This window comes from Ictidomys tridecemlineatus, chromosome 3 (assembly GCF_052094955.1).
Source record: "Ictidomys tridecemlineatus isolate mIctTri1 chromosome 3, mIctTri1.hap1, whole genome shotgun sequence".
Taxonomy (NCBI): domain Eukaryota; kingdom Metazoa; phylum Chordata; class Mammalia; order Rodentia; family Sciuridae; genus Ictidomys; species Ictidomys tridecemlineatus.
This window is the reverse complement of record NC_135479.1, coordinates 117,300,678-117,320,068: the sequence shown is the minus strand read 5'-3', so window position 1 is coordinate 117,320,068 and position 19,391 is coordinate 117,300,678. Positions and strand designations below refer to the sequence as shown.

The following is a 19,391-nucleotide window of genomic DNA, read 5'->3' as shown; positions in this document are numbered from 1 at the left end:
TGGTAGAGTGTTTCCTAGGTATATCCCCAGCACTGGATGGGGGTAGGGGGGAGTCTGTGTTATAAACCTATAGAGTAGCATTTAAATTTTGGTGACTAATATAATTAGATTGAAAATGTGGTTTTCTAATGTTATTTGCTTCAGTAGCTTTTTGTCTTCAACAAGTCAGTCCTTCTGGTTGCATCTCTAGTGTATTGCTTAAAAAAGCCTTCCTTTGTTTAAAGTTGGAAAGAAACACTAAGTTGTTGGCAGCAATGGTGCCTCATTTGAAACAAAAGCTTCTTGCCTATTCACCAGAGGGTGGGTCTGTAGTTTAGAGAACATGATCTCTTGGGTTAACTACCAAGTCTAGTTTCCCTTACTATGTTTGTGTTTCTCATTCCACTCTGTTCTTTCTTGTCTGTTTTTTTCATCTTGGCATTGGTAATTGTCTTGTTTAATTACTTCTACATAATTTGTTCCCACTGCCTGGCTGGTAGCTCTGGAAGGGAAGGAGTACGTATGCCTGTGGGTTTCCCTACTGTGTTGGTCAGCTTTTCCTTTCTGTACCAAAATACTTGACAGAAACAACTTAGAGGAAGAAAGTTTACTTTTGCTCATGGTTTCAGAGTTTCAGTCCATGGTGGGTTGACTCCACTGCTCTGGTCCCAAGATGAGGCCGAACATCATGGTAGGAAGGCTTAGTGCAGGGAAGCTGCCTCACTTATGGTGCCCAGAAAGCAGAGAGTGGGAGGGGAAGAGGACACAGGGAAGATGCACTCTTCTAGAGCACACCCCAAGTGACCTACCTCCTCCAGCCACACCTATCTGCCTACATTACCACCTAGTTGGTCCATTAAAACTAAGGTGGACTGACTGGGTTATAGCTTTCACAGTAGAGAGGGTACTTGTGATGACATCTCAAAGGAAGTTGTTTCTCTACATCTCCTTTCTCAAATAAGGACCCATCAGTAAAATCAATTAGCAAAATTGCTTGGTTTTGCCCCAGACTCCTGTTTTCTTTCCACAAAGAGCCCAAGTAGGAAAGCAGTACAAGGTAAATTGCCTGCTGCTTCATAAGGCATGAACTTAGAAGCAACAGTGAAAAGAAACATAATAGTGTCAACCTACTTTATAAACAAACAGAGATATGAAAAATTGTGGTATATAAGTGTAATAAGAATTGCAATGCATTTTGCTGTCATGTATTTAAAAAATTAAAATCAAATAAAAAAAAGAAAAGAAACATAATAGCAATGCTGGATACTCGTTCATTCAATGATTCTAGGGAACATTAATTGTGTACTAGGTAGTATACTAGATTTAAGGCAACAAGGAGGAGGCAAGAGACCTGGAAACTGCTAATGATAATGCAGCACATTCCAAAAGTTTGAACCAAGTACTGGAGAGCAGAAAGGCAGGAGTGACCATCCAAGCAGTGTATTGGACAGGGCGATACAGAGGAGGGACCCTTGAAGTGGACACTGCAGGATTAATTGGAGTTTGCTGATGAGAGGAAGCAAGAGAAATTCTAGTAACAGATGGAACCCTATAGTTAAACCCTTTGCCTCTTTGAGGAAAGTGTGTATTTCATGGGCAAGACGGACAAATTGTACAGGCTAGCAGGTTCAGGGAAGCAGGTTATAGCAGTATTAAGGTGAAGGGTGTGTTTGGACAGTGGGTGGGTGTCAGACTGCTTAACTTCTATAATCCTTGGATGTCACAGCTGCTTTAGAATTTTCCAAAATGTCATTGGCATGATTATTAACCTCTTAGAATAAGGGGGGAAAATCAGTTTTATTATACTAAAGGAATTATGCTCCTGTGGGGAAAATTCTAGGTAGAGTGGAAGGGTGGGTATTTTAGCAGGTACTACCAAATTCCAGGGGAGCCAGGTTCATTTGCCCTTTCCCACGTCTGGGTCCCCCAGCTGCAGAACCTCACCTACAGATCTCCACCAGGATACTTTGCTCCATGCTTGTTCCTGTTAATTCCTTGGAGCCGCTGAGAAAGATGCATAGGATAGTTTTATGTGTCTGTGTCCTAATACCTACTATTGCATAGAAGTTGTATAAATGCACACATCTTTATCCTATATGATCCAGCTGAAATCAAAGCAAACTTCCACTCTTCTCCTGTCCCCACTCTTTCAACACTGTCTTCCTAGGAAAGGGGACTGGGTAGTTGTGCTGAAGACCAGAAGGAAGTGGATCCCTCAGAGAAAAAGTCTCACCTGGGGCTCTGAGCTGGTTTGGAACCCTCAGGAGCCCACAGGACTTAGGCTTCTTTGTCATTTGTAAGACAAGGAGACTGGACAAGGCGAGGCCTTCCCAAACCAATGTCAGAATTTGTTGAATAATAACAAATTCATAGGCTATGCCAGTTTCATCAATAACAGTTTACTGAATGAATACTTGGGGTCACCTGGTAGTCATAAGCCAGGCAATGATAGGTTCTTTTATTCCAATTTAATTTCTAATATCTGTAACTCTCAAGTCACATAATCACACTTTATACAAATATAAATATATATAAAATATGCTAAGAAAGGTTAAAGCTGCTTCAGGGTTATAGGATGATGTGCCAATGGCACAGACACAGGGAGAAATGAATGCAGAGTCAGAGTCACTGTGGGTGGTCAGATAAGGATTTAAAGGCACCAGTTCCACAGAGTTGTCAAAGCAGAGGGTCCAGATGGATGGGAATTTCAGCTTGAATGTCAACTCAAGGTGTCAGCTGGGGTAGGCCATGTGTGGTCATCACAGGCAGGAGAAGCTGCACTTTGCTCAAGCCCTCTGGGGACATAAAATCAAGGTTCATTGCTGTGGCATTTTTCCTGGGCAAGTTTTCTGATAAGTGACCTGGTGACAGAGTCAGTGTGCTACTGTGTTCAGTCTTAGGGGCTCTTCCTTTTATGGGTCTTGAGTGAGGCATCCTCATCTGGTGAGGTTGATAAGCTCCCATGTCTGGTATTCCTGATAGGATTTGGGATGTTCACATGTCCAGGCACTCCTTGATCTAGTTTGATTGGTTGGCCCATAGACGCTATTTATCAGTGTGTGCCTTATGGTGGTGCCGGGCAGATGGTGGTGTTTGCTTATACAAACAGAGTATGCAGTCATTCTACTTTCCACCTGTATACTCAAAATGGAGTTTAATGGCAAATAAACTATTGCTTTACAGAATGGAGTAACTGAGGTTTACGCACATCCTAAAAACTGTTTTCTATGTAGAGTAATTCAGAGCAGGGCATGGGCTGCTGTCTGTGCCAACCCTTCCCTTTTTTTTTTTTTTTTTTTTAAATTTTGAGACAGGGTCTCACTAAGTTGTTGAGACTGACTTTGAACTTGTGATCCTCCCACCTCAGCCTCCCAAACTGCTGAGATTATAGGCATGTATCACTGCTCCCTGTCCAAGCCAGTTTTAAGGGTAATTAGTAGGTGTGAAAAGATTAAGCACAGTTAAATAAATATCTCTTTTACTACTGAGACTTGTCAGTGTCTTTAAAATGGTGGGATGGCACATACCTGTAATTCCAGCAATTTGGAAGGCTGAGGCAGGGGATTGCAGTCAATCTTGGAAATTATAGTGAGACCCTGTCTTAAGATAAAAGAAAGAAAGAAGGAAAGACAGAAAATGGCTGGATATGTAACTCAGTGGTAGAGTGCCCCTGGGTTCAACCCAGTACTGGAGGAAAAAAGTGATATACATTGTGAATCTGAAAAGAATGATGTGCAGTTTTTTCCAAAGATGAGTTGCCCTCAGGATCACAGAGCCTTTCACCCTTTGTTCTCAGCCAGAATCTACAGTTCTAGAAACTTCAGTTTGGGAAAGACCTCTCTGTATGTTTCCTTCATACCACAAACATTTTAATATTTTAACTATATTAAAGAAAAAAAACAGCAAAAGCCTAGAAAACCATAGATATGTTCTCAGTCCGCTTTCCATCATTAGAGTACCACAGATGAGGTAATTCATAAAAAAAAAAAATTATTCCACACAGTTCTGGAGACTGGGAAGCCCAAGAGCATGACACTGGCATCTGGCAAGGGCCTTCTTGCTGTGTAATCATGTGGCAAGACAGGAAAAATGGATGAAATTCTTTTATCAGGAGCTCCCTCCTGAGACAACAACCAAAATCCATTCCTGAGGGCATTGCCCACATGACCTCATTACCTCTTACAGATCCTGCCTCTTAATGCTGTTACAATGGCAATTTTCTCTTGTATTCCACATTTTTAATTGGTATATTATACTTGCACATAATGATGGGATCTGTTGTCACATATCTGTGCATGCACACAATACAACAATATAAATTGACTAATATCATTCTTCAGTATTTCTCCTTTCTCTCCCCACTCCCTAGCTCTGGGCTCTTTACTCTATTGGTCTCCCTTCAGTCTTCATGAGATGACTGCTCCCTTTCTTTTCCTTTTTCTCTCTAGCTTCCACATATGAGAAAAAAACATATGACCCTTGACCTTCTGAGTTTGTCTTATTTCACTTAACATAATGTTCTCAAATTCCATCCATTTTTTTCTGCAAATTCCAATTTTATTTTTCTTCATGACTGAATAAAATTTCATCATGTACACATATCACATTTTCTTTATCCTTTTATTTGTTGATGGACACGTAGGCTGCTTCCATAATGATTTGGCTATTGTGAATTGTAACACTATAAACATCAGTATGCACATATTACTGTGATGACTTTCATTCTTTAGGATAAATACTGAGGAGCTGGATCCTATGGTGGTTCCATTCCTAGGCTTTTGAGGAACCTCTACAATGGCAGTTTTCAACATGACTCTTGGAGGGGACTTCCAAACCATAACAGATGTCAAAGAGAGTTCAGAGATCCAACTAAGATATAAAAACTCTCTAAAAATATTACAGGAAATGAAGATTTGGAATGATAGTGTCATTGATACTGTCAATGATACTGTTGGACAGGGATGCCTTTGTTCTGGGAGATGGATGGAATAGGAGGGAAGAATTAAAACAACAAAAATAAGTATACAGTTAATCAATTTTGCCATGAAAGGGAAGAAAAGAAAAATTAGGATTGCAGAAACTTTCTTAGATGGAGACTTTTTAAATAGAGATGTAACAAAAGACCTGAAACTAGGAATCTGCCTACTGGGTTCCAGCTCCAATATGGCAATTACTGGGTGATTTGGGGCTTGTCACACATATATCTAGGCCTCAATTTTCTGTTTTCCATGAGTCTATTTTTATGGTTCTTTTTGCTTTTAAAATTATACTGCTCAGGGGTAGAGCACTGGTCTAGTATGTGTGAGGCCCTGGGTTTGATTCTCAGCACCACATATAAATAAATAAAATAAAGTTCTATTGACAACTAAAAAAAAATTAAAAGAAAAAAATTTTAAAAAATTATACTATGTCTTTTGCATCCACTTAAAATTAGTAAGAATTGAAGCCAAAGGAAATATGTATAAGGAAATGAGGTTTAAGACTCAGATTAGAGAGAATGAGGTAAAGAAAGGCCTTTTATGAATCCAAAGATAAATATTGATGGTACTCTGCTAAACTGTGATTTCCAGCTATGCTGTATCTCTGCAGAATTGCAAGTAGACTGTGGCATTCATTTAGTTATCTTTCTTATCATAGTGACTTCATTTCCCAACTAAAACCCTCTGGGCGTCTGCGCAAGATTGAGTTGTCGTTAGCTCTTCCAGGAAATTGATTTACTTGTTTAACTTTTATCTAGATTTGGCAAGAGAGGGGGTGTTACTACAGTGTCTGGATAAATGTAATTTTGTACTTTTTTGTGTTTGCTTGCTTGCAGTTTTGTGACATTTTCTAGATTTGATTTTCTTTTTTTCTTTTTTTTATTGGTTGTTCACAATATTACAAAGCTCTTGACATATCATATTTCATACATTAGATTCAAGTGGGTTATGAACTCCCAATTTTTACCCCAAATGCAGATTGCAGAATCACGCCGGTTACACATCCACATTTTTACATAATGCCATATTAGTGACTGCTGTATTCTGCTACCTTTCCTATCCTCTACTATCCCCCCTCCCCTCCCCTCCCATCTTCTCTCTCTACCCCATCTACTGTAATTCATTTCTCTCCTTGTTATTTTCCCATTCCCCTCACAACCTCTTATATGTAATTTTGTATAGCAATGAGGGTCTCCCTTCATTTCCATGCAATTTCCCTTTTCTCTCCCTTTCCCTCCCATCTCATGTCACTGTTTAATGTTAATCTTTTCTTCCTGTTCTTCCTCCCTGCTCTGTTCTTAGTTGCTCTCATTATATCAAAGAAGACATTTGGCATTTGTTTTTTAGGGATTGGCTAGCTTCACTAAGTATAATCTGCTCTAGTGCCATCCATTTCCCTGCAAATTCTATGATTTTGACATTTTTTAGTGCTGCGTAGTACTCCATTGTGTATAGATGCCACATTTTTTTTATCCATTCATCTATTGAAGGGCATCTGGGTTGGTTCCACAGTCTAGCAATTGTGAATTGTGCTGCTATGAACAACGATGTGGCAGTATCCCTGTAGTATGCTCTTTTAAGGTCTTCAGGGAATAGTCCGAGAAGGGCAATAGCTGGGTCACATGGTGGTTCCTTTCTTCTTGGGTATTTGCTAGGGTTTTAGTATCACTTGATTATAAGACACAGTAATGCATGTGAATAGTTTCGGATAGCATCAATGTATTTCTTTTTAAAGTATTAAGTCTATGTTTCTAACTGTGATTTTGGACATTTATTCATTCCACAAGTGTTTGTTGAACACATACTGTATGCCAGGTACTCTGCTAAGTGTTAAGGTGAAGCATCGAATGAATATGTTATTATTTCCCTGTAAGGATAGGTACCCAACTTCAAAGAACTGTTGCTTATGCAAATGTTTGTTGCCTCGTTCATGTATACTTAGTGATTCTACTTCATTTTAAGTTATAAGAGAATGATAAAGTGATAACTTTCAGAAAAGCTTTTTGAAATATACTTAGTCATCTTATTTCTCAATATGTGGTATATAAGGAGAAAAATATTTGATTCTAGTAAGTGTTAGTAGCACTGTGGTAACGATTCTATGCTTGTGTTTCTTTTAGATCACGGGTCGAGCAGAATTCAAAACCCACACTCAGGGATGGGGCTGTAGCTCAGTGAGTGCTTGCCTGGTATGCGTGAGGTTCGATCCTCAGCATCGCATTTAAAAAAAATGATAAAAATAAGGTATTGTGTGCATCTACAACTTAAAAAAATACATTTTTTTCATAGATAAGAAAAGAGCAACCTGCCAATTGAAAAAAAAGAAACTCCCCCCCCCAAAAAATCCAAGAGTCTTCCCATTAGATGTGTTTGTCCTGAATATCCTTAACTGCTGTATGCCAGGCTTTTCTTAGACAGCAAAATTTGATTATGTACCATTTTATATTTAATCTGTCACATTTACACAGCAAAATAATGACAGCATATGTGATGGAAACACACCTTGGATTGGGTCTGCAAGTACACATTTTCCCCTAATATATTACTTTATTTCTTTCTTTTGAAGTACTAAGGGTTGATCCCAGGGGTACTATACCACTAAACTACATCCCCAGCCCTTTTTATATTTTTATTTTGAGACAGCATCTCTCTGAGTTGCCTAGGCTAGCCTTGAACTTGTGATCCTCCTTCCTTAGCCTCTCAAGTAGCTGGGATTACAACCAAACATATTTTCAATGGAAAGTTCTGATAATTTTCACATACTCTAAAAGCTATAAAGCAAACAAACAAACAAAAACTTCTTAAGGATCAAACTCTATAACACCAGATACACATATTTTAGAAAATTTGCCTCTTTCTATTTATCTTCTAGAACATGAATACCTTTAAAATGCTAGGTGTAATGATTTAATACTTAAACATTTTGGGTGGTTTTTTTTTTCCTTCTTTATAAGTAGTCACTACTATAAGCCACCTAAGCATTAGATTGTAAGACATGGGTAGGGGCATTGAAGAATTTACACAGCATGTTCACTAAAGCATATTGCTTGCCTAAACTCAAGTGTTCAGAACATTCTTTGGAACATGAACTTGAAGTTTTGGCCTTGTTGATTAGAGGCTGTGATCTCCATCGCAGACCTCCCTGTTCCCTCACTCTCTTCTGAAGCATCAAGCTGATCTCTGAGTTACGCAGGATGGTATATCCTTAGGTTCTGCCTTTGCTTCACTAAGAAATTTCAAGTGTAAATCCTCAATTTGCTGTCCCCATAGAAACAATCACGGAAAGATAGAGTGAAGATCATCTCTTGTCTTCAACACCTTTGGATACAGTTGCCGTGTTCTCAAATTTGAAATTGAGGGGTTACCCGGAATTTGATCATCTCACTTTACTATATTATAGAAATGTAAGAAAAGGTTCACATTTTTAACAGAAAACCTAAATCTTCTTATTTTAATTTTTGCTGTGCTGGGGATTCAACCTAGGGCCTCACACATGCCAAGCAAGAGTTCTACCACTGACCATATCCCCAGCCCTAAGTTTTTTTAAAGTCCATAGTATTTAAATGTATATTTTTAGCATTTTTCCCCTTTCTTCTTCTTCTTTAGTCTGTGACTGCTCTTATTTCTGTTTCATCCCCACATCAGTGGGGATGTTCATCATTTGATTCTCCCACTACCTCATCTTCCACCTCTTCCTTCTCCTCCTTCTCCATCACCACCTCCTCATCCTCTTCAGCCTCTAAGGTCCAGGTATATCACTTCATTTTGCCATGTATCTTGGCAAGTAAGGGCTAAGGGCTTGTAAGGTCATTCTAGTTTTTTTTTTTTTTTTCCTCCAGTGCCTTATCAAAGTTGGCTTCTATCTTACAGCATCACCCCCTGCTTGTTTTTTGAGGGCAAGGACTTGGCACTACATGGATCTTGACAGGCCCTCAGTAAAGTCATTTTGAGGCTTTGGTGCATTCTCTATAGGATCTGGGGTTCCTCTGCCATCTGACCACCAGTGCTGTCAGGAGTCCACACTCCAAGGCTGAGTCAGAAGGATCCAAGTTTGAGGCCAGCCTGGGAAACTCTCAAATCACTGTCTCAAAATAAAAAGGGCTGGGGATGTAGCTCAGTGGTAGAACATTTGCTTAGCATATGTGATGTGCTCAATTCAATCCTCAGTACCACCAAAAAAAAAAAAAAAAGAAAAAAAAAAGGTCAGCACTCCATTCAATGTACCTGCTTCTCATTTTAGCTAGCTGGACCCCGCATGTCCCTTATTTCCTGAACCTGATAGGTTAGAGAAGTGAAGTATACGATGGGGCCTATAGAAGCTGGGCACCCCAATTGGACCAAAATGCTTTGTGGGCCTGCTTTTCCTACAGTAAAAGGGCTGCCAAAAGGTACTGGGACCAGGAAGTAGAGGCTTCTCTATTCTCTTGAGATGTAGGGTAGATCTCCTGCCCCTCCCCATCCACTCATCTGTACACTGTGTGACCATCTCTTGCAAATCCAGATGACTCCAACTGGGTTTGTAATATCAGAATTCACAAGGGAGGAAGCTGGGTGTCATGGCGAGAGGAAGCTGGGTGTCATGGCGCAGGCCTATAATTCCAGCAATTTGGAAAGCAGGAGGGTCAAAAGTTCAAGGCCAGCCTGGACAACTTAGTGAGATCCTGTCTCAAAATTTAAAAAAGAATTAAAAGGACTGGGGATGTAGCTAAGTGGTAAAGTACCCCTGGGTTCTATCCCCACTGCCAACCCCCAAAGAAGGTAGGAGAGGTGTAGGATATTCTCTCAAGACATCTTGTAGAGCAAGAAGAGATCAGTTCTGTGTGGGAGGGGGCAGTTGGGGGCCTTCACAGAGGAGGTATCTTGAAGGATAAGAAGTTCAGGGGAGGGGACATTCAGGTCTGAGGGAGGCCTGCAGTGGTCAGTCAGACTGGCTACATGGCTTTTTATTTTAAGCCCTGCTTTTAAGAGCATTGCCCAGGCCAGGCATGGTGGTGCATGCCTGTAAACCCAGTAACTGGGAAAGCTGAGGCAGGAACTCATTACCTTTGCAAAGAAAATCAGAACAAAAACCATGTAATGACTCTTTCACACTTTGAATTGACTAGGTCAGTTTCTCAACTCTGCCATGCAAAAGAATTACCTGCTACATTTGTAAGCCCCACCTCCAGAAAGTCTAATTCAATAGAGTTGAACCAGAGCGTATATTCACCAGCAAACCATCCTTTGATAATGTAATGATAATAGAGATTAAAAACAAATGAGTTACTTTTTTCTCTCCTTGGTTCCCCCCCCCCCCCCGCCTTATCTTCTCTTGTGTGCCCCCACTTTACCTTAGTATTTGGGATTGAACCCAGGGGCGCTTTACCATTGAACCACATCCCCAGGCCTTTTCATTTTTTGAGATAGTCTTGCTAAGACTGGCCTCCAAATACAATCCTCCTGCTTCAGCCTCGGAGTTGCTGGGATTACAGATATGGGCTACCATGTCCTGCCACTGTCAACTTGTTAAGGATGGAATCCCCTGCTTATATTTTCCCTCTGTTTCAGTAAGAGTTTTGGTGTCAGTAGGCAATAAATATTCAAATGTTTGCTGAAAGACTGGGTAAAAAATAAATATGGACCCACTTTCTTGTAATTAGCCATCCTATAAATTCACTTAAGGAGGACAATATAGTTTTCCCATCTGTTGTATAGATATTTTGATTTAGACTCAATATGTTACACATTAAACAAGTTAGATTGTTGTAACTTTGGATCTAGACGGAATGTTTGTGAACAGTGAATTGTTTCAGTTTCTTAAGTCTTTTAAAATGAGAAGTTTCTCCTGGTAGGCATCTTCTCCATTGTTGAAGAATCATGCAGACTCTGCCTTCTTAAAGCTTTGAGGCTGGCAGACCAGCCTGTCTCCTAAGGCTTTGAGCCAGTTACTGAGCTGCATTAACTTGAAACTGGTGGCTACGGAAATTCTAATTGCTGCAAAGGCTCCCTGCTTTTATACTGATGCTAATTTTCTCAGGTGCTGTTTTTGTAGGCAGACTGGTCCTGCTAACCAGCTGAGCAGATCTGCTTGCAAATAGAATATGCTGCCAGTAAGATAGAGTTTGGGGTACATTTCATGACCTACTTCGCTTCTCCAGCCTGATTTTCAACCTTTTACTCTCAAGTGCTGCAAAACTTTCAGTATAGGAGAGGCTTCAGCTTCAAATAATGATTTGGTTAGTGGTTGTCTTTGAGCTGAGTAATAGTATTCAGAGTGATGAGTCAGAATTGATTGAACTTTTGAGTTCCAGTATGAACTTTATCTCTTGGATCTGTATGATTCATGGGAAGGCAATTAACTACTCTAAGCCTCAAATAAGCATAAAATAAACCAGTGAAAGTTCAAATGGTCACAAACTGAATAAAAAGGAATATAATTTATTATGTATTTTATATAGTACATATTATCACAATCATGTGAATCTGTACAAGGGATAATTAGTTTATTATAATCATCTGAATCTCCAGATGTCTATAAAAACCATTTTTGGGCACTGTGGCACATGCCTGTAATCCCCGTGACTTGGGAGGCTGAGGCAGGTAGATTGCAAGTTTGAGATGAGCCTCAGTAAATCTGAGGTCAATCTCAAAATTAAAAATGACCAGGGGGGCTGGGGTTGTGGTTCAGTGGTATAGCACTTGCCTCGAACATATGAGGCACTGGGTTCAATCCTCAGCACCACATAAAAACAAATAAAACAGAATAAAGATATTGTGTCCATGTATAAATATTTTAAAATATTTAAATATATTATTTTAAAAAAATATTTTAAAAAAAGATCATGGATATAGTACTATGGTAGAGCACTCCTGGGTTCAAATACCAATATTGATAAATAAATAAATAAGTAAAAATCATTTGCCTTGTATGTTTGGGGGTTTGTGTGCCACTTAATAAACTCCTTTTCAAAGGTCTTATCAAATTTGCTGCTTCCAGGTGCTGGAGGTATAGCTCAGTTGGTAGAGTGCTTGTCTCTGCATGCACAAGGCCCTAGGTTCAATCCCCAGCACCAAAAAAATAAGAAATTGCTGCTTCCTACACCTCACACAGAACCTGAAGATAAACCCAACTTTTGAAGTACCCTGTGTGACTCACTTGTGAAGTCAGGCGGAAGGGCAAGCTCTGAATCGCCCTGTCCCAGAAGGGAGTGAGGGAGGTTTTGTTTGGAAGTTGAATTCTTTTGTGCTGCCTTTAGTCAGCTGTTATTTGGAACACTTAAATGAAAACAAATGCTACTTGTCCTGGCAGTCAAGGGAGCCTTTTAGCAGCTTGGGTAGCCTCACTAAAGAGGTTTGTTTATGATCATGAAGCACTGGGGAAAAGATTTTTTTTTCTTTTTTTTTTTATTCATCTTGGTGCTGAAGGGTCTCCCACATGCTAAGCATGTGTTCTACTACTGAGCTACACCTCCAGCCCCAGGAAAAAAAGATTGATCCCAATACTCAGACCTTGTCCACAGAAGTTCAAGATTGATCTACATTGACTGATATGATGGGTAACAGAGACAAAAGAGAAAAAACACTTAATTGGTATTTTCCCAGTGGTGCTGGATTGAACCCACGATCTCATTGTAGACTAAGCATGTGCTCTACCTTTCAATAACACCCCCAGCCAGCCGGAACTTGATTTCTTTAAAGTCTCATTTTTATATGCTAGCATATGGTAGGTAAAGGAGGTTGAGTCCTGATTAGGACCTGAGAGGTGTTAAAAGAGAAGGCTGGAGAGACAAGATCCTGGGTAGGAGGAGTTGGAGGAGAGGGTATGATGGGCATGGCTCCATTGTCCAGGCCAGTCCCAGCTGGAGCTGCTCTGCCCTTTGTGCTGAGCCTGGGTGAGTCATGTGTCCTCTCTGGGCTCCAGTTTCCTTTTGTGTTGATATGAGAAACTTAATGTTCCTTCCAGATGTAAAATGATCTAGTTTTATGACGTAAATCAGTCAATGTATCTGTTGGTTTTTGAGGATAGGTTTGTGAGTGGCAGTAGAAGGTGGTGCTTTTGCCCGATCTGGAACCAGAACGCTTGGGGTAAACCCAGCTCACCATTGATGCCTGTGTGACCTTCGGTGATTCACTGGCCTGAGATTTCTTTACCATGAGAGCTGTGACTAGCCGAGAGAAAATGTCGGCACATGTGCTTTCCCCCCTTCACATATCCTCTACAATGCTCTCAGGTTCACATGTCCTTTAAGAGACTTTGGGAGTTAGGCCAGTACTTTGGTCCCATGGAAAAGACTTGTGTTCTGTGCAATTAAAAAAAAAATTAAGGAACTGAAAAGAGACAAGCTTATTCTTTTTGCTCTCTTTGAGATCAAATTGCAGCCCTATAGGTTTGCTGGGAGAGAGAGAACAGACTGAACCTTTTAGATTGATAAGATTCAGTGTGTATGTGCCACCATGCACAGCTCTTTTCATTCTTTTTCTTTGGTTGAATTGGGGATTAAACCTAGGAGCATTCTACTACCAAACTATAATCTCCAGTCTTTGTTTAAATTTTTATTTTGAGACAGAGTCATGCTAAACTGCCCAAGCTGGCCTCAAACTTGCAATCTTCAGCTCAAGCTCTGAACTTGCTTCAGCCTCCTGAACCACTGAGATTATAGGTGTGCACCACTGCATCTGCATTCACCATAACCAGTTTCAAGTTACTGACCTAATATCACCAGACTTACAAAATTTCTGTAAATTTATCAACTGGCTTTTGGAACACAGCAAGTACTAGTTCTAGCACATCTCTGAAGGGCACTGCCAAAGAGAATAGTTGATAAAAATAAATAAATAAATAAATTTATTCAAGTTCTGCTTGAGTACAAAGGGTGGGGTGCTGAGAAGTGATCTTGAAACTTAGAGTGGGACCAGACTGAATGTCAAGAACAGACTTTTTACCCCCTGCAGGAAACAGAAATCAAGTTTTCAAGCAGTCAGCTTATATATCAGACTTTTAGGGTAGGAATTGTGTGCAGCAGGTTATAGACAAAGATAGTGTTGTCTACAATTCCAGTTAGTAGATGGATGCAGGAAATAATAATGAGCCTCTTAGCTGAGGCAGTGAGGAGATTGGGGGTGGGAGCTAGGAGTTGAATTAGATATAGAAATTGTTGGCAGGTGGAATTGAGATAAATCAATTATTGATCAGAAATCAGTGAGATAAAGAAGAAGCTGAGGTAGCTATCAAGGTTTCTACCTTGGAACTTAGATTTTTGGTTAGATAATTAATTGAAAGTTTAATGCAGTGAGTTTCTGTGTTGAGGGTAGAGAAGTGAGAGTAGAATATGTTTATTATTATTACTATTATTATTATTTGGCAGTGCTGGGATAGAAGCCAGGGCCTCAGGCATGCTAGGCTGTGCTCTACCACTGAGCTATATCCCCAGCCATGTCCACGTTAATTTTGAGGAGCTTATAGGCTAGATCCTAGAGATGCTGAAGCCATCATATGAATAGAGGTCATCGCCATTCAATTTAATGAGCTGCAAGTGAGCAATTCCAGTGGGCCATGCATTGTGCCTTGGTGGTACCATGGCTTGCTCAAGGAAAGCAGGAATTATGAATTTGAATTTTTAAAAAAAGACAACAAACAGAACTTTGGAGAACATCATCTTTTAAGGCGCTGGTGGGCAGGAAACAAAGCCCATCAATAAAAGACACACAGGAAGAAGGAGAGGAGAGAGAGAGAAAGAGGGTTAAGAGGAAACTTGTCATTGTGGAAAGAGAAATAAGAAACTGGAGAAGTTAAAGGGGAAGTGTTTCAAGAAAGAGCAGGTTGTCAGATATCTGCAGAGAGGCCAAGTAGGTCATGGGTGAGCCTAATACTACGGATGGTTTCATCAGAGATATGGGCTGGGAATCAGATTTAATGGGTTTCAAAGTGAGTGGGAGTTGAAGCAATAGGCATGGTGAATGTAGACAACTTTCACTGCTTGCAAGATAAGAAAGCCACAGGATGATAATCAGAGACAAATAGTAAAGAGTACTTTTTTTTTTTTTTTAAGTAGGGAGAGACTTGATCATTCTAGGGAAAGAGTTTGCAGAGAGTGAGAGGAAAAGATTATAAAACAGAAAAGAATGAATTGAGACTCTAGAGAAAGAAGGTAGAGTTGGTATCTGGAAAGCAAATGAAGGGTTGGTCCTGGGAAAGTTCGTAACAAGTAAGTTCATAGGGGGCGTGAAGAAAAGTGACCTTTATTTCTAAACAGAACTTGATTCTGTCGAGGTCAGTTTTGCCTTTATTTCTGAGAAGAGTATGACTTTGAAGAGTATGACTTCAAAGGCTGCCCTCTGTGAAGCCAATCGTTTGCAATCTAACACACTTATTTCGTATTATCTCTGTGTGTGTCTGTCTGCCCTTGTCTCTTGCCCTTTAAATGAGGTTTGCTAAGGTTTCATTTTTTTATTTTACCCAGATTTTACAATTCCTTTTTTTTTTTTTTTAATTTGAGACAGAGTTTTGCTAAATTGCTGAGGCTGGCTTTGAATTTGTGATCCCTGCTGCAGTCTCTAGGGTCACTAAGATTATAGGAATATGCCACCATGCCCAGCCCAACTTTACAATTCCTGCTTTCCCTGAGATTAACTTTCCCTCCCTGTTGCAATTTACCATGATACCTAAGTCTTCCTGGAAATGGGGTGCTGTGGCCAGGTGTGGTGACACTCCTATAATCCCAGTGATTTTGGAGGCTGAGACAAGGAAGATCCCAAGTTCAAGGCCAGTTTCAGGAATTTAGTAGGCCCTATGCAACTTAGCTAGAACTTGTCCCCACATAAAAAGGCCTTGGGGCTGTAGCTCACTGGTAAAGCACCCCTGCGTTCAATTCCCCAGAACCCTACCCCCAACAAAAATAAAGGAATGGGGTGTTGTGCTGGACATACTGGTGCATGCCTATAGTCTCAGCCACTCTGGAGTCTGGGTGAGGTATTAGGTTCTTCAGTGGGAGGTCCATCAGGGCAACAGTGAGTCCTTTCCCCTGTCTCCATACATATAAACAGACATACTTAAAAGGAATAGTCTTCAGACAACCCTGTCCTTTGGTCCAGTTAGGGAGTAGAGATCCAACCCTCCACAAATGAAATTGTGTTTTTATCCTTGCATTCTGGTTGAGAATTGGAGATGAGACTTTGATGTCTTCATGTTCTATCTCCATCCTTGCTGGGCAAAGGACTGAAGTCACTTGTAACTACTTTCCACCACCAGAGACATCTCTGTGTCTTCCTTACTCTTCTCTCCTCTTCTCTTACCTGATCATTTGCTAACACTCAGTTCACCTCACCTGATACTGTATCCTGACAGCATCTTTGACAGCCTCTCTTTTTTCTTCCAGGCTTCATTTTTTTAAAAATTTTTAATATTTATTTTTTAGTTCTCAGCCTTCACAATATCTTTGTTTGTATGTGGTGCTGAGGATCGAACCCGGGGTGCACTCATGCCAGGCGAGCGCGATACCGCTTGAGCCACATCCCCAGCCCCCAGGCTTCATTTTTTAACCTCTGTACTTTTTTTTTTTTTTTTTTTTTAATGGTGCTGGGATTGAACCCAAGGCCTTGTGCATGTGAGGCAAGCATTCTACCAACGGAGCTATATCCCCAGCCCTACCTCTGTACTTTCAAGCTACCAATCTCAATTTTTGACATTTCTATATCATACCATACTCATCTTACATTTGTTTGTTCCTTGGAAACAGGCTCTTGTCATTGTTTATTCTTGTACCCCAATGCTTAGCACAGTTGTGATCAGGTAGGTAGATATAAATGTTAGTTGGATGAATTAGTCAGCTTAATTTTCTTAGTGATTTTCTGTCTTGATATGCAACAAATTTGCCTCAGACCTAAACAAATCCCATGTCTTAGGTCACACTCCTCGAGATTTTTGTTTACTAGGTATGTGGGGTGGGACAGGCATTGGTGATTTTTAGAAGTTTCCAGCTGGTTCTAATATGCTGTTAGCTTTGAGAAATAGCAGACTAAATGAATAAGATAGATATGTCTATTCCTATTATATGACAGACATTTTAATGAAATCCTTACAATAACTTAGGAAAAGGAGGCAGAACTTGCTTTTAGCAAAACGGAGGCCCAGAATGTTGTAATAACTTTGCATAAACCACAAATTTGGCAAGAGGCGTAGGAACTAGGATCAGATTCTGATACCTTACTATCTTTCCATCTTTCAAGGTAGCTCCCATCTAGTGGTAGGGAATCCATCCAATGTCTCATTGATTTACTCAACACTGGAGAATTGTGAGACTGTCTAAATTGTGTAACAATTGGAGAAAGGGGACCTTAACTCTAGTCTACCTCCAATATTGAACTTGGATGGGAGTCAACCTGTCTGTTACTACCACAGTGTCTTCCACATTTGTAGGCCACTTATGACTTCTTCTCTGGACACCCAATCTTCTTTTCTTTCTGGAGGATGGCCATTCTAGTAGCTTCTTGGCTAACCAAGCCTTTACACCTTACCTCACACCTTGTCTCTGAAATTAGTCTGTAAACCTAATTTTCCTTTCCAACTCCCCTATAATTTTTTAAGGTTTTGATGCTAGTTTTTGATATATGTAATGCTGTTTCTCCTTCAGCAAGTTCTATGTGCTTTATGCTTACTAAGGAGAACAACAACAACAACAAAAAAAATCAATTTTTTTTTTCTTTTTGGTGGTGCTAAAGATTGAACCCAGGAGTTCTCTACCACTGAGCTACATTCCCAGCCTTTTAATTAATTTATTTATTTTATTTCAAGATAGGATCTCACTAAGTTATGGAAGCTGGGCCTTGAATTTGCAATTCTCATGCCTCAACCCCAAAGTTTCTGGGATTATAGGTGTGTGCCACACCTAGCCTCTTAGAGTTTTTAAGAGAACTTTATAACATTCCAGATTCATCAAAAGACATTCTGGGATTTTTTTTTTTTTTTTTGTATCAGGGATTGAACCCAGGGGTACTTTACCACTGAGCCACAGCCACAGCCCTTTTTTATGTTTCAGTTAGAGACAGGATATTGATGAGTTGTTTAGATCCTTGTTAAGTTGCTGAGGCTGGCTGTGAACTCACAATCCTTCTGCCTCAGCCTCCTGAGCTACTGGAATTACAGGCATGCACCACCACACCTGGCATTCTGGGATCTTATAAATTAGAAATAAGAGTTAATGATGGCCAAAGACAAGTCAAGTTGTTCAAAATATTTAATTTGTAAATTTTATTTTTATTTTTTTTGGTACAGGAGAATTGAACTCAGGGATACTTTACCACTGAGCTACATCCTCAGCCCTTTTTATTTTATTTTTTCTTTTGAGAGAAGGTCTCACTAAATTGCTGAAGCTGACCTTGAACTTATGATTCTCCTGTCTCAGGCTCTGGAGTCACTGGAATTACAGGTGTGTACCACCACACACAGCTAATATGTAAATTTTAATAATTTTTTAAAGAAAAATCCCTGAATGCTGTAGGTAATTAATTAATTAGGCATAAATATTGTGATATTATGCTGTGGGATACAAAATTGAAATATCACAAAGCTTGATGTGGTGGACCACACTTGTAATCTCAGCAACCAGGAAAGCTGAGGCAGAAGGATCCCAAGTTTGAGGCCAGCCTGAGCAGTTTAGTGAGATCCTGTCTCAAAAAATAAAAAGGGCTGGGAATGTAGCTCAGCAGTACAGCACCTATGGGTTCAATCCCCATTACCAAAAAAAAAAAAAAAAAAAAAAAACAAAACCTGAAGCAACACTTATTTTATAGTACTAAATACTAGTTGATGATCATAATAATAAACATAGTGCATAGCATGTGCTAGGTACTAAGTGCTTTTATCTATTAACTTAGATGATCTTCAAAACAAATCTTTGAGCTAGGTACTATATATTCCCATTTTACAGATGATGAAATGAAGGCACTGGAATATTAATTAAGACACTCATCTGGTAAGCAGTGGAAATGAGTTTCAAATCCAGCTAGCCTGGCCTCCTGATCTGTGCTCTTGGTCAGTGTTCTGTTTTTGCCAAAATGCATACTTTGGAAATTAGATTGATGTTGCCCATGTGATAGAGAAAGATGGATATAGTGCTGTAATTCCTATTCCCAACTATTATACATTTACTGTATGGCCTAAGCATAAAATGTAGGAATTCTCATTAAATTAGAATGGGATTTGGGGTAACTTGCACATAGTGCAGGTGATGATAATGAGAATATTGAAATAAGTAGATTATGTCTATGGTATGCCTAAAACTTCCTTTGACTACTAGTAGGGACTTCCTCCTTGGGTGAATGAATGGCTCTTTTTCAATCCTTAGCTTCCCTGAATGGATGAACAGGTTTTTCTCAAAATTCTTTCAAATTTGGCTGCTGTATTCTCTTTATTCTCCTTTCGCCCATTTAACCTCTCTAGATTTCTTCCTCTAGAGT

The 19,391-nt window shown here is 39.8% G+C and overlaps 1 protein-coding gene across 1 annotated transcript in view; it reads left to right on the top strand.

Moving 5' to 3' along the window:
• The window catches only part of Nceh1 (neutral cholesterol ester hydrolase 1), a 66,015-nt gene that overhangs the window by 14,132 nt on the left and 32,492 nt on the right, over window positions 1–19,391 (top strand). The gene's annotated exons all lie outside the window — the stretch shown is intronic.